A 22,969-nucleotide genomic window follows, 5' to 3' on the forward strand; every position below is an offset into this window, starting at 1 on the left:
ATATGTTGTATACAGGCCTACCTCAAGAAACAAAGGTCTCCAATACACAACCTAATCTTTCACCTAAAGGAGCTAGAAAAGGGACAGCAAATAAATTGTAAAGCCAGCTGAAGAAGGGAAATAATAAAGACTAGTGCAGGAATAAATGACATAGAAACAAACAAACAAACAAAAAACCTCACTAGAACACAAATAATAGCTGCTTCTTTGAAAAAATTAAAAATTGATATACCCCTACTCAGACTTATCAAAAAGAAAAGAGAAAGGACCCAAATAAAGTCATGAATGAAAGAGGAGAGATCACAACCAACACCACAGAAATACAATTATAAGAGAATATTATGAAAAATTACATGCCAACAAACGGGACATTCTGGGAGAAATGGATAAATTCCTAGAAACATACTACCAAACATGAAACAGGAGGAAATACAAAATTTGAACAGATCCATAATCACCAAAGAAATTGAGACAGTAATCAAAAATCTCCCAACAAATGAAAGTCTAGGGCCAGATGGCTTCCCAGTGGACCTCTAACAGACATTTAAAGAAGAGTTAACCTATTCTTCCTAAACTTTTCCAAAAAATAGAAATGGAAGGAAAACTTCCAAACTCATTCTACGAGGCCAGCATTACCTTGATTCCAAAATTAGACAAAGATCCTACTAAAAAGAAGAATTACAGGCCAATATCCCTCATGAACATGGATGCAAAAATTCTCAGCAAGATACTGGCAAATCTAATTCAACAGTACATTAAAAGAATTATTCACCATGATCAAGTGGGATTTATTCCTGTGCTGCAGGGCTGGTTTAATATCCACAAATCAACCAATGTGGTATAACTCATTAATAAAGAAAAGATAAGAACCATATGAGCCTCTGCAATAGATGCAGAAAAAAACATTTGTCAAAATATAGCATCCGTTCTTGATAAGAAACCCTCAACAATGTAGGGATGGATAGAACATACCTCAACATATAAAGGCCATATGTGAAAGAACTGCAGCTAATATCATCCTCAGTGGAGGAAAACTGAGAGCTTTTCCCTTAAAGTTGGAAACAAGATAAAGATGTCCACTTTCACCATTACTATTTAACATAGTTGTGGAAGTCTTGGCCTCAGCAGTTAGAAAACAAAAACAATAAAAGACATTCAAATTGGCAAGGAAGATGTCAAACTTTCACTATTTGCAGATAATATGATACACTGTAGAAAACCTGAAAGACTCCACCAAAAAATTTCTATAAATAATACATGAATTCAGCAAAGTTTCAGGATATGAAATCAATGTACAGAAACCTGTCGCATTTCTATCCACCAATAATGAAGAAATGAAAGAAGAAATCAAGGAATATATCCCATTTGGCAATTGCACCAAAAACAATTAGATACCTGGAAATAAGCCTAACCAAAGAGATAAAAACCTGTACTCAGAAAACTATAGAAGACTTATGAAAGAAATTGAAGAGGACACAAAGAAATGGAAAAGCATTCTATGTTCATGGATTTGGGAGAATAAAAATTGTTAAAATGTCTATACTACCAAAGAAATAGACACATTTGATGCAATCTCCACAAAAATACCACCAGCATTTTTCACAGAACTAGAACAAACAATCCTAAAATTTGTATGGAACCACAAAAGACCCCAAATAGCCAAAGCAATCCTGAAAAAGAAAAACAAAAATGGAGGCATGACGATTCCAGTTTTCAAGCTATATTATAAAGCTGTAGTCATCAAGATAGTGTGATACTGGCACAAAAAACAGACACATAGATCAGTGCAACAGAATAGAAAACCCAGAAATGGACCCACAACTATATGGTCAACTAATTTTTGATAAAGCAAGGAAGAACATCCAGTGGAAAAAAAGTCTCTTCAACAAATGACACTGGGAAAACTGTACAGCAACATGCTGAAGAATGGAACTGGACCACTTTCTTATACCATACGCAAAAATAAACTCAAAATGGATGAAAGAGCTAAATGTGAGACAGGAAGCCAACAAAATTCTAGAGGACAACACAGGCAGCAACCTCTTTGATCTTGGCAGAGCAACTTCTTACTAGACATGTTCCTGGAGGTAAGGGAAACAAAAGCAAAAATGAACTATTGGGACATTATCCAGCTAAAATGTTGTGCACAGCAAAAGAAACAATCAATAAAACTAAAAGGCAACAGATGGAATGGAAGAAGATATTTGCCAATGACATATCTGATAAAGGGTTAATATCCAAAATCTATAAAGGACTAATCAAACTAAACACCCAAAAAATAAATAATCCAGTTATGAAATGGGCAGAAGACAAATAGAGATTTTTACAAAGAAGACATCCAGATGGCCAACAGACACATGAAAAGATACTCAACATCACTCATCATTCAGGAAATACAAATCAAAACCATGATGAGATGCCACATCACACCTGTCAGAATGGCTAAAATCAACAACACATGAACCAACAGGTTTTGTCAAGGATGCAGAGAAAGGGGAACCCTCTTGCACTGCTGGTGGGAATGAAAACTGGTGTAGTCACTCTGGAAAACAGTTTGGAGGTTCCTCAAAAAGTTAAAAATATAACAACCCTACAATCCAGCAATTGCAGTACTAGGTATTTACCCAAAGGATAACAGATACACAAATTTGAAGGGATATATGCACCTTGATATTTATAGCAGCATTGTCAACAATAGCCAAACTATGGAGAGAGCCAAAACATCCATTGTCACTGGATAAAGAAGACGTGGTATATGTATACACAACGGACTATTACTCAGGCATTAAAAAGAATGAAATGTTGCCATTTGCAAGGACATGGATTGAGTTAGAGTGTATTAAAGTAGGTGAAATAAGTCAGAAAAAGACAAATACCATATAACTTCAGTTATATGTGGAATTTAAGAAACAAAACAGATGAACACATGGGAAAGAGGGGGGAAGATAAGAAAGGAAACAAACCACAAGAGGTTAGCAGAGGGAGGTGGGTGGGGTGAGCTAGATGGGTGATGGGTATTAAGGAAGGCACTTGTTATGAATAGCACTTGGTTTTGTATGTAAGTGATAAATCACTGAATTCTGCTTCTGAAACTGATATTGCAGTGTATGATAACTATAACTAGAATTTAAATAAACATTTGAAAAAGAGAAAAAAACTATAAAAAAGATGCTTTTCCCTTAAATGCTTCTTTAAAGGTATTTAGTTCAGTTCTGAGTTGTGTCATGCAATTTTCTTTTGCTTCAGGGTTTGTTTTTATTTTTTGGGGGGAGGGTTCATCGATTCAGATGTTACCAATCTTTTATTTCCTGCTTTTTTTTTGGGTAATAATCCTATATGGATTATTTTTCCCTCTGTTCATTGCTGTTGATTTGGGGTTATTTCTGATATTTCTATTTTCTAATTCTATTAATGCCCTTTTCTATAGAACTGTACATCAGAACTGGTTTCTTTAGTGGGTTTTTTTTTCTCAGACTGTGAGTGGGGTCATGTGTCCAATATTTTGGTTCTCTTTGTGTTGTAGGATCCTAAATTTTTTTATTCACATTTTTATCTTTTCACTGTTCATCTGCCAAAGGCCATATCTTTCTCTTTTTTGGGCTTCTGTTCCCAGAAACTAAGCCTTTAGAAAACCACCAGTTAATGTTGCCTGCTTTCATAATTCCCTCCCCCAAATCCCAATACCCTACCAGGAAACAATTTTACTATTTTATCTTGAAGGATGGACTCTATCTGAAGGTGATTCTGCCTTATTAACATGCCTCTTTCCTTGCAGTTTTTCTCAGTTTGCTCTTGCTTTGTATGAAGGCTTTCAGCAGGGGAGAAGCTTGAGAGCTTGCTTGCTGGAATTTGTTTTTTTTCTCCTATTGAAGTTATTTTTAATTTTGAGAAGGTTATGCTGAACATTTGATTTTTGTGGTTTCTTATTCTGTGTGCTCTTTATTGTTTTTGAAGGAGATATTCTGAGATGCTGTCATCGGTATCATAGGTCTTTAAATATTTGAGGTTTATATTTTGAGACCACATGCAGGAATCTTAGAATTGTTGTATCTAACCAATGAATTGAGTTTATTAATACAATGGATGTCTCTTTTTGCCTGTCCTTTGTATTAAAGTCTGCTTATTTTGTCCAGGACTGATTTCTTTTTGGTGTTTGCATGGTATACATATTTTTCTTTCTTTTCCACCATTTTTGTTTCCATATACTTTAGTTTTGTATATGAAACAGCATATACTACACCTGAATTTTGCTTTTACTTTTGGTCTGACAGACTATTTTGAATAGAGCATTTACTCTGCTGACATTCAATGAATTAGATGATATATGGGGATACATTTCACTATCTGATTATTTTCTTTTTATTTGTGCCTCATTGTTTAAATTCCTTTCTTTTGTCTTTATGGAACTTTTTATAATTACTATTATTCCATTTTATTTCTGTCTACTAGCTTGATAATTTAGTGGATATGTTAGAGATTACTACCTGAATCCTTTGTTCATCAAATTCTAATACAAATTAATACTTTTTACCTTTCCCCATGATCTAGAAATTTATTTATTCCTCTTACATTTGTACTATTCTACTGTTGTCACATATTTTAATTTGTATATATTTTAAACTCTATGAAACTTTGTTTTTGTTAATAGAGCTTATTATCTTTTAGATATGGTTAAATATGTGCCTATGTCATTTCATCATTATTTCATATATCCTTGAGTTTCCATCTGAGATCATTTTCCTCCTAAGGTTTTTTAAAAATTTCCTTATGTAGGCCAACTCATGAAAAATCCTCTCATTTAATTTTGTCTGAAAGTGACTATTTTATCTCCAGTTTTGAAAGATAATTTTACTGGATAGCAAATATCTTCTTTTTTATTCCCAAGTTCTTATTTCAATTCTACCTTGTTAACATACAGTGCAATATTAGTTTCAGGTGTAGAATTGAATGATTAATCACTTCCATACAACACTTGGTACTCAAGTGCTCTCCTTAATCCTTAGCACCTCTGTAACTCACCCCCAACCCCCCCCCCATAACCATCAGTTTGTTCTCTATAGTTAAGAGTCTGTTTCTTGGTTTTCCTCTCTTCCTCGCCCCCACCATGTTCATTTGTTTTGTTTCTTAAATTCTAAATATGAATGAAATCATATGGTATTTGTCTTTCTCTGACTGACATACATCATTTAGCAGAATATACTCTAGCTCCATCCACATCATTGCAAATGTCAAGATTTCATTCATTTTTATGGTTGAGTAATATTCGATTGTGTGTGTGTATACATACAAGCATATGTGTGTATATATATATATATGTATATATCTATATATATATACACATACCACATATTTAATTTTTTTTTAATTTTATTTTTTTAGAGAGCGAGTGAGAGCATAAGCAGGGGAGAAAGGCATGGAGAGGAGAGAGAGAGAAAGAGAGAGAGAGAGAGAAAGAGAATCTTAAGCGGGCTCCATGGTCAGCACTGAGGCCAATGTGGGGCTTGATCCCACAAGTCCAGGATCATGACCTGAGACAAAACCAAGAGTTGGACGCTTAACCAACTGAGCCATCCAGGTGCCCCTGTACCACATCTTTATCCATTTATCAGTCGATGGGCATTTGGGCTCGTTCCATACTTTGGCTATTGATAATGCTGCAGTGAACATCAAAGCGCATGTATCCCTTTGAATTAGTATTTTTATATTTTTTGGGTAAATACCTAGTAGCTACTCTGCAAAACAGTATGGAGTTTCCTCAAAAAGTTAAAAATAGAACTAACCTATGATCCAACAATTGCACCAGTAGGTATTTATCCAGTGAATAGCAAATATTTTCTTTTAGCACTTTTCAGACACTCTTCCATCATCTTCTGGCTACCCTTGTTCTGATGAGAAGCTGGTTGTAATTCTTACTATATCTCACAATATATCTGTATTTCCCTCTGGCTTCTTTAAATATTTTTCTCTTTATCTTTGATTTTCAGAAGTTGTATTATGATATAATACATAGGATTTTCTTTTTATTTATACTGCCTGTAGTTTGTCATGCTTTTTGATGTCGTTTATCAGTTTGGAAAATTCTCAGCCATTATTTCTTCAAATATTGCTTCCTCACCATTTTCTCTCTATTCCCATCTGGGATGCCAGTTTACATTTTGTAGATATTTTTTCCTTCTATTCTCTTTTCTTTCTTTCTTTTTTTTTTCCTGTATATTTAACGTCCTCCTGTGTCAGCCGGGTTGTTTCCTTTGGAACAATTTGCCAATTAACAAATTAACACCTGTGACTGATTTCTCTAGCATCTGTATTCCCTGTGGGTTAGTTCCTAATGCCCAGTATTTCTTTGGGGTTTTGGTCACATTGTCTTGAGTTTTATATGCCTGTTTTTGTTTGTCTTTTTGTTTGTTTTGTTTTTTGAGCATCAGAAAATATTTACTTAAAAAATACAAGTCTTATTAGAGACACAAGAGTGATATTATCTTTTTCCAAAGAGGATTTATGCTGACATCTTGCAGGCAGCAGCTGTGCTGGAAACACTATCAGTTACATTATTACCTATTCCAATTAGATTGAAATGATTCTAAATTTAGCTTTAGTCTTTGGAATGTCAAGTCTATTTCTAATTTCCTCTCCTTCCTCAGTCTCAATCCAAAACATGGAGTGTTTACCAGACCCCATATTTTGGGTTCTCAGCTACAGGTTTTTGTTTTTGTTTTTGTTTTTTTTGGTCTCCATTTCTTAGCCTCCTCTATCAACATTATCTCACAAGCAGACAAAGCTTCATGAGGAAACAAACTCTAAATGCCAGTCTGACCTCCATGTGTGTCCCTCTTTTCTTAGATCTTGATCCCATTAGTCTTCACTACATGGTTAAATTCCCAGATGCTTTCAAATACATTTTATAAAAAAATATTTTTACCATATTTTCTAGTTGTTTTCAACTGGAAGGTTGTTCCATATAACCTCTTTCGTCATTACTGAAATTCTTTTCTGCTCTGAGAAGAAACATTTATAAGCTTAAATTTTTATATTTATATACAGAATGTACTACATATTAAATAATTTAAAATAGAGTTTTTTGTTGAAAAAATTATTGTTATAATCTTAGATCATATTTTTGCCCAGGAATTACAGTGCCTCCAGTATTTTTAAAGTTAAATTACCTGGTCTTCCTGTTTCTTTATGGTCTTCTGTCATTTATCTTTCCAGACTTTCCATTCTTACCTACTTGTACGCCTCCTTTGTTTGTTTTCCCCTGCATTTGGGTTTCTCATTCCTATAGTCGGTCTCTAAAAATACCTGCAGTGCTAGGTTTTGATTTTCCAAGAGTACAAATTCTATTTTAGAATAATGTATGTTGTTTGCTACCCTCTTATTCAAATGCCATTTTCTATCTCCAAGACTGCAATTCCCTTGAGCTTTAAATTGATTGGTCTATATCCCAAGAACAAGCCTAATTATCATGTCAGGATAGATCCATATCAGGAACTCTATTCCTTCTTAGTTATCTCACTCTGCTGAAAATCATCTGGCTATAGATAAGTGTGCTTCACACCCTTGTATGTGCCTGCTAATGTTTCAGGGACACTCAAACAGGAATGAAACAACCTTTGGCAAAGTGATTAAGCTAATTTTGACCAGAAGACAAATGTTTGAAATCATTAAAATGCAGATTATCTTGAATTATTGCTACTTTATTATTCGGCTTTATTATGAATGCATAGTATATTTGGCCTACGTTAGTATAGCTAGAATTCAAAAGATAGAAGTTACATCAGAATCTCTGAAAGGTATTACTAAAATGTAAATGTATAATGGTTTAAAAATAATATTAACATACTGTTACTGTTGGTCACTGTAAATTAGTAGATTCGTTTTTTAGAGTCACTGAATCTTTAACACTCATTATCATGCCAGGAACAAAAATGAATAATGTCTGTACCTAGTCTTATATAGGATTTAGCATCTAGTGACTGAATTAGGGAAATAAAATCCCTAGGTAAGTCCATGGACAACAATATAAATTGTAAAGTTCTTTTTATATCATTTCTACCTTGGAAAAATACATTGGCTCTGTTCCATGAATGAGATATGAACAATACATTGACTTTTGAGAAGGCCATTTGTTCACTAAATAGGCATTTATAGAGTGTCTGTTGTGTATAAGATTCTATGCTAGAGAGACATATTTGTCTACTAATGGCTCATAGTTGAATGGAAGGACTATGCAATGACACAGTTGCAATATTCTCTAATAAGTACATTTCTACATTAATAAAATGGGCAGCACAAAGAAAGATGTAATGTGAGGTAGCTATATATTTAGGGAAGTAGTGGAAAATGAAATTAGAGAGGCAGGTTGGGGTTATCCCCATAGATGGCCTTGTATCTGAGGAGTTGAAACTTTACCCTGTGGTTGGTAGGGAGACATTTGGAGAAATACATACAGGAGATGTATGATTATATATGCCTTAAAAAATGTCATTTTTGTGTGAGGGTTTTTTAAAGCTGAGAGACATGTTGGAGCCTGCAGCAATCTCTTATGGACAATGATGGGAACCCATACTAAGAAAGGAGCAAGTAAATATGGAAGAAGGAATGAATTTTTAAAATGTGGCTCAAGAAATTTTAGAATTATCCCAAATTTCAGGCTTGCAAGTGAAAAGTATTGCTATTAATTGTGATCATGAATTCAAAAGTAAAACTGATTTAAGTGAAAGAAGAAAAAAATGTTTAGTGCTACACAGGGAGGCATCTGTAGAACATCTAAGTAGAGTTAGATGAAGCCAGTAAATACATTATGGTAAACCTCACACATGGACAAAAATGCTACAGGATTAGATGTGGAATGAGAAAAAAAGAGGGCAGTATGGACACTGGAGAAATTCAGTGTTTAAAGGGCAGGTCTACACATATTGCCTTTTTAAAAAAATACAAAATTTATTGTCAAGTTGGCTGACATACAGTGTACACAGTGTGCTTTTGACTTCAGGAGTAGATTCCCATGATTCATTGTTTACATGCAACACTCAGTGCTCATCCCAACAAGTACTGTCCTCAATGCCCATCACCCATTACCCTCCCTTACCCCCATCAACCCTCAGTTTGTTCTCCATTATTTAAGAGTCTCTTATGGTTTGCCTCCCTGTCTATTTGAAACTACTTTTTCCCCTTCCCTTTCCCCATGGTCTTTTGTTAAGTTTTTCAAAATTCACATATGAGTGAAAACATGGTATCCGTTACATCTATTGCTTTTTGATGACTAAACTAAATTTAGTGACAATGTCTAGAGAGGCCAGATAAATTGATGGTGGACATTAGATCATCTGTCATAAATTTAACTTTGGTAAATGTTGAAAAAATATTAAAAACTTTAGATTCTGATCATGACTTAAAGTGTTGATAGTGAGAGCCATAACAAATGAATAGACAAAGGCGTTCTGTTATGCATATTTTAATAGACTGACTTGTTAGCTTATTCCATGCTATCCAAGACCAAGTCTAAAGAACTGATAGACTTTGGGGATAGAAGATGGGATTCCTACAGTCAAAGGCAGAATGTTGATTTAAACAATACATACAACTATGCAGCTAGTATATGGAATTAATTTCAGCATGACAGATTATATTCAGCCATTTTTAATTTTACACCTATAGCCATAAAAGAGACTCAGCATAATTCCTAGGAATTGACTGACATCCTATTCTAGGCGTTACTTAGAAATTGAATACAAAATAAAACCTGGATTGCATGTTGGGGACAAACTTGTTAGGTGGGGTTATGTATCAGGAGTCTTACAAAAATTAAAGAAAACCAAATGTGTACATTTTTTATTTTGTTGTAATTAGTGTCTATGAAGACACTCTGACTCTAATAAGCAAACCATTTGAGCTGTTTTGTTGTTTAAAGTCTAGCCATATGGCAAAATAAATCACTAGCTATGTCAGTACAACAATACATGTGAAATTACTTTGTAAACTCTATAATGCCATAATAATGAGTGCTGTTTTCACTAATGGAAAATTGTAACAGCATGACTTGTTGGGGCCTGTGAACATGAAAATGATGGTAACTAGTATTTGTAAAAGTACTTATTTCCTATTCTCTAATTCCAAGGATCACAGTTACTAGCAATAGTTTTTCTTCAGGTAGCTTTAAGCTCCTTCAGATCAGGAATATATGCCATATCCCTGTATTCCCATGCATCTAGTATACCACTTGTGCATTAATACATCTTTTTTCTGAATGAATTAATAGAAACCATTCTATAAGTTTTGCTTGATTTCTACTCTGTACATGGGGAAAAAAGCTTATATTAGAAAGAATTCATTTGATTATTTTTATCCGTTTATCTTTTGAATACTCTTAGGAAACTTCACTTAAATCAATAGCTTTAAATACAAGTAAAATTTTTTCACAAGTTTAGTAACTTATAAATCAGGGATAGGGATAGAAAATTGTAGTCCATATATGTATTTGGTTTGGCCCTCCCAGTGTTGACATTATTCAGGATTAAATAGATTTATATATATTTGTTACCAACATTTATAATTCATTCTAATTCACCTAAAAATGTATTGTTATCCTTCTTTCCAACCACACTGGCCTCCATTTTTGTTAGAAGATGCCGTGTTCACTCACTCCCTCCTTTGGGACCTTGAACTGGCTTTTCTCTCTTCCTGGAATGCTCTCCTGCTGGATAGCTTCACTGTCAACTCCATCACTGCCTTCAAGTCTTTCCTAAGATGTCAGCAAGGCTTATTCAGACCACTTGATGTGAAATTGCACAACTATCCACCACAAGAAACTCTCCTCTTGCCCAGTATGCTTCCAATGTCCCTTTTCCTCCGTCCTTTTGCTTTCTTTTTAGAGCAGTTTTTATATCCTAACATTTTATGTGATTTACTTATTGTTTATATTTATTGATTTTTATGTCTCCCCAGTATACTATAAGCTACATATGGGTGGGAATGTTTGTTTTCTGTTTGTTTGTTTGTTTGTTAGTGTATTTAAGGCAGCTAGAATAGTGCCTGGTAGATTAGGATTATCAATACATATTTGTTGAATGACTAAATTAAAAACCCGAATATCTGAGTGTTTTTGAAAAAAAAAACACTAATGTCTTTTAATGTTGGGATTACATTCATATGCATTCCTTCCATTGGTTGGAACTTAGTGGCAACTGGTGCTTTAAGTAAGATATGTATGCTTTCCTCAGACTTTGCAGTCATCACTGGCCCAATTGTTTTCCTAGTACTGAGATGGAAATGTGTTGGAATTCATCTTCATATTTCTGCTTTTGTTTTTGTTATACTAAGAGAAAAGTTAATTATGTCTTATATTCATGTCCTTACTAAAAGGGGGAACATAGGATCCATGAAGAGCAAGAAAAGTATATGTTTACTAAAAAGGGGAGACATATTTCTATATTGAAGTGAGGAATTTGTGTATTAAGTGTATAAAATTTAAATTTTTCTATGACCACCTAATTAATTCATTCGAATTTTCCTCCTGATGCCTGGCTTTTGAATGTCTGATCCTCTTTGACATAGTGACAACTGCAATATTATTTAAAATTCAAAGATTAGAAGGATCATTGAAGCATATATTAACAGAAAGAAAATAAATATTGTAGGAGTTGATATTAATTGTAAGAACCTTGAGTAAACTCAGAGTGAAAGTTAGCTACTTTACTGGGAGTCTTGTAACACCAAAAGTCACCAAACCACAAGCAGATTATACTTGTAGATATCCACAGACAGTGAAAACTTAAGGTAGCTGAGATAATAACGCTTTAAGCACAGGCTTGCATTTATATCTGGACATGAAAAACAAACTGATGCTAATCAGTTGGGGCAGAAGTAGTAGGCATGCCTCCTTAGCTGTTCGTCAAATAACTTAAGCTTGCTGCAACAAAATTTTGCATTGCCTTTGAGGAAGGGAAGCAGATAAAACCAGTGAGATGCCAATAATTATCCATACTTTCGGGGCGCCTGGGTGGCTTGGTCCGTTAAGCCTCCGACTTCGGCTCAGGTCATGATCTCGCGGTCTGTGAGTTTGAGCCCCATGTCGGGCTCTGTGCTGACAGCTCAGAGCCTGGAACCTGTTTCAGATTCTGTGTCTCTCTCTCTCTTTCTGCCCCTCCCCTATTCATGCTCTGTCTCTCTCTCTCTCTCAAAAATAAATAAACGTTAAAAAAAATTTAATAATTATCCATAGTTTCTATCTACAAAACTTATCTGAAAACTCAGAGTAATGCCATCACTCCAATAGATGAAAGTAGGAATTGCTGCTTTACTCATCTGTTGAAAACAGAGGCACCATTTTCAGAAGTGGCTCCACTTAATTTACATTTGCATAAAACATTGCCTTGCACTGCTTCAGTGTCTGGCACTGTCAGAAATGGTCACTTCTGTCATCATTATGGTGCACTTTTCTAAACCTTCATGTGCTTTCTGCTTCCTGTCTCTTCATTTCATTCATCCTCCCTTTGAATATTTTTGAGTTTGCAGCACTTTTATGTGATTATAATAGTGTAAACCAAAAGTTATAATTTATTGTCTAGGTATATTTTGCATGTAATATATAATGGATGCTTTTAGGTGTTTGCATTATTGCATAACAGGCTTTATCAAAATGAAAAATTGGATGACAATATTTTTTTATTAAATTATAATGATTAATTTAACAACATTAAAGTCAGGATAAGATAGCTAAGCTAAATGTTGCAATTTCAATTACAAAAATGCATGCTTATTCCTCACTTTGGAAGTCTGCCAACTAGACAATATATTAGTCAGTGAATGGAACTAGACAAGCCACCCAATTTAGCAATTTCTAGCTGGTCAGATATGTCTTCAGGAAAATTTAACCTTTATAAGGCTTATTCTTGGTCTCTGCTTCATAGAGATTACACAACTGTTTATTTTAAATGAAAATTATAGTTAAAGGAATATAATCTAAAAGTCATCGAAATTTCTGTCTATCAATTTGAGTTTACATGAGGCTAAGTGGGGGAAATAATAAAGGTTTAGAAATTCTTCATCCTTTTTCAGATAAAACAGTTAGTGGAGAATTGCCTTACTTTACAAACCTAAATAGATTATGTTCTTTACTGGAAAATGTTCAGTTCATTGACATTTGTCATCTTTGAATTAACTGCTTACATTTTTGTGTCAAACAGAATTTAAAAAGATGTTATAAGAATTTTCTTACAATAGTAAATTGACTGGTTTTTAAAACCATTGGGAAAATAAACAGCTGTATTTTAGTAGCTACATATAAGTCATAACTAGATACTGTATGAATGACCCCATGACCTCCTTGAATCCTGCTTGGATTTTGATTAGCATCTTTTTAGGCTCCTGGGGACTAGGGAAGTCACGAGGATGGCTTCAAGAGAAATAAAAGGATGAGAACCCAGCTGTGTTTGAAAATGCAGAGATGAATACAAAATAAAATAAAAAGCATAAAGACTTAGTTACTATTAATATTATGACATTTTCTTCTAGTTGAAAATTTATATGTATAGATATATCATGCATATGCCCTGTAAGTTACGTGGATATCTTATAAATATTTTTTATACTTGTGGAATACAAGTGTTTTTTTCTTTTTGTGAATACAATTATTAATAGCTACATAGTGTCTTATTACCTGGATTCATAGTATTCTGTAGTTCACTTAACCAATCCCTTTTTATTAGGAGTTAGGTGTTTTAAGTGCTTCAGTATAGTAAGTAATAGCTCATAGATATTTTCATGTACTTATCCTAGCACATTGGTTTGAATATTTTCTTAGAATATATTTTTAGAAATAGACTTACTGATAGAAGGTATTTGGTCATTTTTAAAATATGTTTGATACCCATGCCAAATTTCTCTCTAGAAAGGTTATATCAATTTACATTACTATTTGCAGTGTGTGAGAGTAACTGCATCAATGCACTAATCTTATTTTTAAAATATTGTTTACCGATTTGCAAATGAATAACATCTCATTTGTTATTTTAATCTGTATTTATTTAATGATTAGTAAGACTGAATCTTTTTACATGTTTACTGATTACTTTTTGGGTGACTTGTGTAACCATGATTTCTGTACATTTTTCTTTGAAAGAGTTTAGTTTTAATGATTGATTTTAAAATCTGTTTATATGTAATTATATTTGGTATTTAAACACTAACATTTTTCTGACAGTTTTTTTTCTTTTAGAAGTTTAAAAAACTACTTAATCAAATATAACTGTCTCCTACTTCACATTTTTTTTCTTTAATGTTATGCTTAGAAGGGCTTCTGTATTCCCAGATCATATAAATATTTACTTATATGTCCTTTCTGTGTATTTTATGATTTTTTATTTTTTTAACATTGAACTCAAATCCATCTGGAATTAATGTGGGAGCAGGATGAGATTCAGTGTTCTACATTTTCTTCTCAAATAGTTAAACCAATTTTCACAACAACTTCTACTGAATAATTCATACTGAGTCTTCTGGAGACTTGGTCATCCAAATGTAGACTCACACCTCAAAGGAATCAAATGACATGGGGATTTCACCAGAGACAGTGACCTGCATTGAAAACTACCATGCTCCTGTGTAGAAGGTCCTAATGCGGAGCCTTACCGGCATTGTTAAGATAATATTTTTAGTAGATTTAATTGTGGTATTTTGTGGCCTATAGCAGGAGAAGGGGATTAAGAAAAGGGCAGAAATTACTGTAATTATTATGATTAGAAGGAGACAGAAAACTAAAAACTAGGCAAAGTTGTATTACTCAATGGTAGTGTTCATAATGATTACCAAGCCACTAAGAAAATATTTCATGATCTTTATATTGTTCTGTTCAAGAAGTCCATTAATAAAAAGAAGTTAGAAGTTTTATTTTTTAATTAAAAAACTGGGAAAATATGCTATAATTAAAATAATTTTGGAGTCAAACTCACTTGGATTTTAATTTGAGGTTCCTTATCCATGCCGTTGGGAAAGAGATCATTTTTTTTTAGCCCAATTTTACCCATCTGTAAAATGGCAAACATAAATTACCTTGTATGGCAATGTTGTAATGAAAGTGACGTACGTTTTACTGTTCGTCCCGCTTCCACCTCCTCCTCACCCCCAAGCCTGAGTCAAGAAAAGTTTCCAAGTTTCTAAAAATTGCAGATGGATGTGGTATTCCCTTTAGCAATTCCAGGAACTCTTGTTTGTTTTTACTCTTAGTCAAGCCAAATGATTCTAAGTATTTTATCAATGGATCTTAGTTAACAGTTTCCAGCAGGAGGTATAAGAATACTGATAAAATTACTGGAGATGTGGGCAAAGAAGAAATAACTCAGGCTCTGAAACCAGGGGAATCTGATTCCTGGTCCCAGAACTTGGACAAGTTCATCATTATTCTACCTGAGCTCCACTATTTGTCCATCTGTAAAAGAGAGATGATAGTCAATATGCAGAACTGTTGGGAGGATTTAAGATAGTAACAGGTTTTTAAATAAATGGTAGCTACTATTATTTTTAATGTTAATCTTAACAATAAAAGCTTCATTGCTCTTCTTATGTGTTCCTTCCCTAAGTTTAATGATAAGTGGACTATTTAAAATGAGAATAGTTAAGGGACTCCTGGGTGGCTCAGTCGGTTAAGCATCTGACTTGATCTCAGTTCAGGTCTTGATCTCAGGGTCTTGATTTCAAGCCCTGCATTGAGCTCCATGCTAGGCATGGACCATACTTAAAAAAAATAAAATGAGAATAGTTATATAAACAAAAATTATTATATATGATGAATGGAAAATAGAAGTCTTTTTTCTTTAAAAAAATATTAAGAACTTTTTAGATGCTTCTTTACTGGCTAGTGTTTGATTATGTTCTTTTGATGACATTTCAGGGAGACAAATAATAAAAGGGTATAATGAATCATAAATTTCTGTGCATTACAATTGTTTTATTGATAAATGTAAATTCATTTTGACATTAGAGACTTTAAAATATTAAATACAATTTGTTCTTTTTCTCTGGTTCTGATTATGTGGCACATAGATTGTGCCTATTAAATTTATTCTTACAGATATGCTTTATAAATCTCTTAGCTAAGTTTGCTAAAATTTGAAAAATGGGTTGTTAATCAGATACTTCAGTGGTTCTCAAACTTGAGCAAATATCAGAATCACCCGGAGACTGAGACCTAGATTGCTGAGCTTCATTCCCAGAGTTCCTGATGAAGTAAATTTGGGCTCTGACTTGAGAATTAGCATTTTAAATTAGTTCCCAGCTAATGCTGGTGTTCTGGTCAGAGGAACACTCTTTGAGAACCACTAAAATTGGCTAATAGAAGTTAGTTCTCAAATAATATTCATTATTATTCAACATAGTAAAAAATATACACTTGTTTGACTTTTTTTTGACAAATTAAGCTTGTCAATTTTTGTATTTGCTGTTAATTTTTTCTAAGCTTCTCAATTTTTGTATCCTAAAGGTGTTTCTTAAAATAATTCCTTTCATGAAAAATCCTATATATACTCAGCAATAGTATAAATCTAATTGTCATTTCTTGTGTTTTTAAATCAAATAAATCTTTGTTCTATTGGTTGGTGGCACAAATAAGCAGTTTAGTCTAGAAATATACTCTAAAAATATGATCAAGTAGAGGAGTTTCCAACTGATAGTTATTGGTTGTACATTTTATTTTTTGCTAGGCTTTTTAGTCTAATTTGATATGAATCAAAGTAAAACAGAACTTAGTGATAGCTTTAACATAGTTAAAACTTTTGCTTCATATAGTCATTTAGAGTAGAAACTTTAAAGAATAATTAGGAACTTAGATCACAAATGCTTAAGTACCTATGAAAACAGCACTTTATAACTATAATCCTTCTCCCTACAATCTAAGGCCACAATAATACAAACAAATATAAACATCAAGAAACTGAACAAATACCTAAATAAGGAAGGTTTGCCCTGACCCACTTCCATTTTCATACTTAGACTGTGAATGTCAATTAGCTCAGTGAAGTCATGCTGATAATGTCAGTTGTCAGTCATTTACTAGATGGTGATGCGTGAAGTTTGTCAGCAGGCATGGACTACTTGAATGATAAATGAAACAATGAGGGCACAGAAGCCTGAACAAAACTTCTCCATTTTTGGTAAATTCCTCTCCACATGGGGATTTAAGACAAGAAGACAAAAAATACATTAAAATCTGTTCTGATGAGGCATTTATTTAATCCAGTATCTATCTTAAAACATTCATCCTTTACCTTTAAATTTTTAAAAATTAATGTAAATGGCCAATAATTAATCATAATCATTCCCTAACTATATTGGTCAGTGTAAACAACATTAGCTGCTGCAAGAGAGAGATGAAAATCTATAGTCCTGTCTCAAGAAAGGTTCATTTGTAACTTGTGGTTGGTGTGACTGTGTGTGACTCTCCTCCATTCAGTGACTCTGGGATGTGGGCAGCTATCTGTCATCTACACCATCTGTCATCTACATAATTCTCCAAAGTCATTGTGACAGGAAAAGAAAAATGGTGCACTACGTCAGGATGTTTCAAGGCTAGGACTGGAAGTGGCTTACATCATTTCTACTTATATCCTGTTTCAAAATCCAATCACTTTAACTCTGTTTAACTGCAAGGGAGGCAGAGAAATGCAGAAGAGCTTTCAATAGCCTCTGCTACACCTACCAAACTTGATTTATTTAAATAGTCATTTAAATCTGGGTTTTTAACTAAATTATATCCAGTTAAGTGCTGGTTTGAAAATACTAGGTACAAATTAAAGAGCATTTCATATACGTAGGACTGATTTCCTTGTATAGATTTCTATATTTTAAAATTTAAGAAAAAAACAATACATGTTCATGTAAAATATTCAAACAGTAAATAAAGATATAAAATTAAAGGTAAATAATTCTCTTCTCTTTGTTTTGATATCCATTTGTTGACCGTTGTTAAGTTTCTCTCTCTAAAAATGTGTTATCATCAGTGCTTACCAATGTAGATCTTTTTTACTTTATAAAAATGGGATGATTTTATTTATATGCTGTTCTGTAAATTTCTTTTTTAAGTTAATATCACAGAGCTTAAAAAATAATATATCACAGAGCTTATTCTCTATAAATACATAAAAATTCTAAGTGATATTCAAAATAGTTAACAACCATTATAACATGGGCATTGACCAATCAGAATAGATGCTGGACGTGGGATGGGAGAAAGGTCCTGGAGGCCCAGGTGTGCTAGAAATTACTTTAATTAGGGCATGATGGTGAATAAATTGGGAACAAGGGTTAGTACCCAAAGTAGGGGCTAGGGTCAGTGGTAGAGAGGAACATGGAAGACATGCTCAGGGTATCAGCTGTTTTCCAAGTAGTATGAATATTTTTTTTAATATTATAACAATCACAAGGCCATACTGGTACACTAGGGTTATATAAGTTCTGCAAATACCTCATTCTATTTTATGTAGTATACAAGAATTGTACTGTGATTAAAATATATTAAAATAAATCAGTATACGAATACACAATTAGATTGTTTTAAATACCCAATATTGTAAGAAATACTACAGATTAGAAAACAAAACAGAAACCACAAAATTAAATTAAAAAAATAGAAAACTTGCATATGTAATTTGGGAAACCTTTGTGAAAATATCCATAAGGCCAATGCCTAGCAGTGGAACCACTAGAAAAAACAAGTCAGTTTTTATTTCAGTAGATATTTCCAATTTGCCCAATTGTATATCTACTTCATTCCAATAGATTTACGCCTTATTTTTTCACCTTAATATCTTCTGCATGTTTCTACTCTGGGTTTTCTCAATGATGTAGTTTTTCATTTATACTGTTCCTTCATGAGACTGTGAATCCTTCAATGGAAGGAGAGTCTTCCACTTGTTTTTTGGTATGGTAATTAACATAGTACCTGTTAAGTAAGGTACCTTACTGTTAAGTAAGGTAAGTAACATAGTACCATACAGAATAAACATTCAAATGTTGAGTGAATGCTTGAGTGAATAATCTTGAACTTCAGGTTCAAAATTGGTCTGAGTAATTCCCTTGAATGTCAGGTCAACGGAAAGCAAAGAACAAGATAGAGAAGCAGACATGAGTTGAGTGGCATAGATACAGGACCTGGAAAAAGCCTAAGTACCTAAGACACTCTGATATGAGGCCAAATAGATAGTTTGGCTTCCTAATAAGGATAGATACAGGGGATGCCTAATTGATACATCACCAAAACAGGGAAGAGTTACCTGTTGAAGACTCTGAGTCTGGAGTTTCTTCTTTTCAAGCAAGAGAGCAGATGCAGAATTGAATACAAGAGAGGCTAATGTACAGGAGGAGACAAAAGCCCCAAACAGCGGTTTTGTCTCTATATTTATTGAGCTCACAAGATATTACCCACGTGATGAACATGAAGAAAACAGAAGATATTACCCACTAGTGAATGTGAAGAAAATAAGATCTTACACATGTGAACGTGGAGAAAACAATCAGACACTAATCATTAACCTGTGTGTATAAGAAGCAAAGGGTCTGGGGGCAAGTGGAATGTATTGGCATCAGATGGAAAGTAATTTCCTTCAGGTTATCTAACAATTTACTCGTGATCCTGTTACAGTATCTTGCTAGCTAACCTCGGGCACTTTCGCCTGTGGTGGCGACTTTCTGCCCTAAGATTTTTTTCTAATCCATTTATGTATGTAGAACCCATTTCGCCACAGTTACCCATCAGGTTTTTCATCCTTTGAATATAAGCAGCAAGACTGTATTTGATTCCGACTGGCTGGCCAGTGAAGCAAGAATTCCTTTTATTATTGAAGCTGGGACAAATAGAGGTAACCAACAGTTAACTAGATATAGGACTAGGATTCTGACAGGTGAGATCATATTACTATCTGCTTCAATATATATCCCAGGAGAATATTAAACCTGAAATTTGAGTAATATAAAATATTTTATTATAAATAGAGTATGACATAATTCATAATGAAATTACTAAGCAGTTGAAATTAAAATGTGCCACTAATTGCAGCAATATAAATATCCACAGAAATAGCTAATTATTATTAAGGATTTATTAGGTACCAAGCATGTGATTACTGCTTTACAGAGATTATCTCACTTACTACTCACAGCAGCCTATTAATTGGGTGTAATTTTGATTGTAGTTTACCAATGGAAAAATGCATCCTAAAAAGTTTGTTAAATAGCTTGACTAAATTCTCATGCTAGTATGTAGTGGAACTGAATCACTAGGGAAAGCCAGGATTTTCAATCCTGACTTTTATTTCACATGGGGAAATTTAAATTAAATACCAATGTCAGAGCCTTACCTTTGGAAATTATTACTTAATTGGTCTGGGGTGGGATCCAGTAGAATTTGTATTTTTAAAAAGCTGCCTGATGATTTCAAAGGGTGGGCAGAGTAAAAGAACTGCTGACCTATCAAAGTATATTACTGAGAGCTTAGCTGTGCCCTGCAGTTGTACTTTGTCAATACAAAGAAATAATAATGGTTATGTCATTTGAAAGAACAGTTTTAAAATTTATTTTATTCCCTCTGTTCTCTATGCATAGTCCTTATTTATGAATCCTGCATTTGCTTCACTGGTCCTGCCTGACCATTTATTTGCTTTTGTTTCCTGGAATATTTCGGTTTACATGCTGGACAATAGAAGGGTTCTTACATTTTGCCTCTGCAAGTGCATTTATGTTTAGATAGGATTGCTGTTTCTAGGCCTTTGCTACTCTTATAAATTTTCTTTTAAATACTTGTTCAGGTATTCTTTTCGGCTATACCAAATAGGATGTAGCTGATTTGGTTTTTATTAAGCCTAGTTGATTAGGTTTTATTAAATGTCTCATTGTATTAGTTTTATATAATGATTGGTTTAAAAATAATGATTGCTTGTAAAAATTGCTGCAGATAATAAGTTTATGGTTCTAGATTTTCCATGGAGTCAAAAAATTATATAAGACTGGATTCTGATTCACTTTGCCACATTTTCTAGCATAATAATTTATCCTGCCTCCATTTCAAACCCAAGCAACATTATTAAAATGAATTATCATAACAATAGAAAAATGGGCAAAAGGCATAAACATACAGTTCAGAAAAAAAAGAAGTAAAGCAAGAAATAAGAAACCCAAAACTTAAACCTAATCAATTAAGAAATGTCAATAAAATAGTTTTTTTTAAATATGAATTAACAACAATTTTCCCTTAGACTTTTTAGCATATAGATATATTATAGTTTACATGTTTATTATTTGGTGTCCTCACACTAGAGTGTAATCTCCACAAGGAAGGGGGTTTTGTCTATTTTGTCCAATGACATAAGAGCTAAAACTAGTGCCTGTCATGTAATAGATGCTCAATGATAAATATTAGTCAAAGAAGTATCTTACCGAATGTATTATTTTAAACGTGAGGAAGTATGTGTATATATGTGTATATAGCATTAACAAAGTTGCGGTGAATTGCACACAGTGTTATATGACAGGCAGCATATACATTCACATAACCTTTCTGAAAAGCAGTCTATGAAGAGGTATCATGTTTTTTGTTAAGTATTTTATTTTATTTTATAATTAAAAAAAATTTTTTTTTAATGTTTATTTCTGAGGCAGAGAGAGACAGAGCACGAGTGGGGGAGGGTCAGAGAGAGAGGGAGACGCAGAATCAGAAGCAGGCTCCAGGCTCTGAGCTGTCAGCACAAAGCCTGACGCAGGGCTCGAACTCACAAACCGTGAGATCATGACCTGAGCCGAAGTTGGTTGCTCAACCGACTGAGCCACCCAGGCGCCCCTATTTTATTTGAATTATTTATTTACACTTTAAGGATATAATCAGTGAAATGCAGATTTATAGACAGAAAGCTGTTCATGGCACTGATAATGTAAGGAAAATAAAAATAGCTAAATGTTAAAAACAATATGGTACTTTCAGAATAGACTAGAAAATGCAGTGGTATAATGTTAAATGAAAAACGGAGGGTGGATAATAGAGCATGGTCTCAATTTTGTAAAAAATTAGAGGCAAATTATTACATCAAAGTGCTAATAGCAATTATATTTGTATGGTGAGAATAAGATATCCTTTCCTTTTTTCTTGGTAGTATATGGAATGCATGATATTTCTTTTCTTTTCTTTTTTTTAGTTTATCCATTTATTTTGAGAGAGACTGCACATGCGTGAGCCGGAGAGTAGTAGCAGAAAAACAATCCCAAGCAGACTCCGCACTATTAGCACAGTGCCCAACATAGGGCTTGATCTCAAGAACCATGAGATTATGACCTAAGATGAAATCAAGAGTTGGACACATAACTGACTGAGCCACCCAGCCCCTGAATGCATGATATTTCTATGTGAATGTATATTATTTTGTTTATCAGAAAAATTCTTCTTTATGAAAATTGGTTTTTATCATTTTCCAACTCCAATGTAACCTCCACAAGGGCAAGACTTTTTATCTTTGTTCATTAGTGGATTCCTTATGCCTAAGTGTGCCTGCTTTATGCCTAAAGTAGCACTGACAGATATTTTTGGAATAAATGAATGAGTACACAAATGATATACCTCCCTCTCTAAAGGTAATTTTAAAGCATTAAGTGTAAGTGGATTGATTACTTCCTTTTTTTTTTCCTGTGGAATTGAGCAATTAATGCATCCATGTTAATTAAGTGCCTGTGCTGGGGTGCCTGAGTGACTTAGTCGGTTAAGTGTCCGAGTTTGGCTCAAGTCATGATCTCACGGTTCATGACTTCAAGCCCCGTGTTGGGCTTTGTGCTGACAGCTCAGAGTCTGGAGCCTGCTTTGGGATTCTGTGTCTCCCTCTCTCTCAAAAATAAAAAAAAACTAAACAAATTAAAATAAAAAGTGCCTGTTCATAGTATATCCTCCTTCTGCTGAGGGGAGCTTACTTTCTCATGGACTAAAAATCATCTTTGATCTCCA

The 22,969-nt window shown here is 33.7% G+C and overlaps 1 protein-coding gene across 2 annotated transcripts in view; it reads left to right on the forward strand.

The window, feature by feature from the left end:
* The window catches only part of SPAG16 (sperm associated antigen 16), a 983,948-nt gene that overhangs the window by 133,451 nt on the left and 827,528 nt on the right, over nucleotides 1–22,969 (forward strand). The window lies entirely within an intron of this gene.

The sequence above is a fragment of the Acinonyx jubatus genome, chromosome C1, assembly GCF_027475565.1.
Source record: "Acinonyx jubatus isolate Ajub_Pintada_27869175 chromosome C1, VMU_Ajub_asm_v1.0, whole genome shotgun sequence".
In the NCBI taxonomy this organism is placed as follows: domain Eukaryota; kingdom Metazoa; phylum Chordata; class Mammalia; order Carnivora; family Felidae; genus Acinonyx; species Acinonyx jubatus.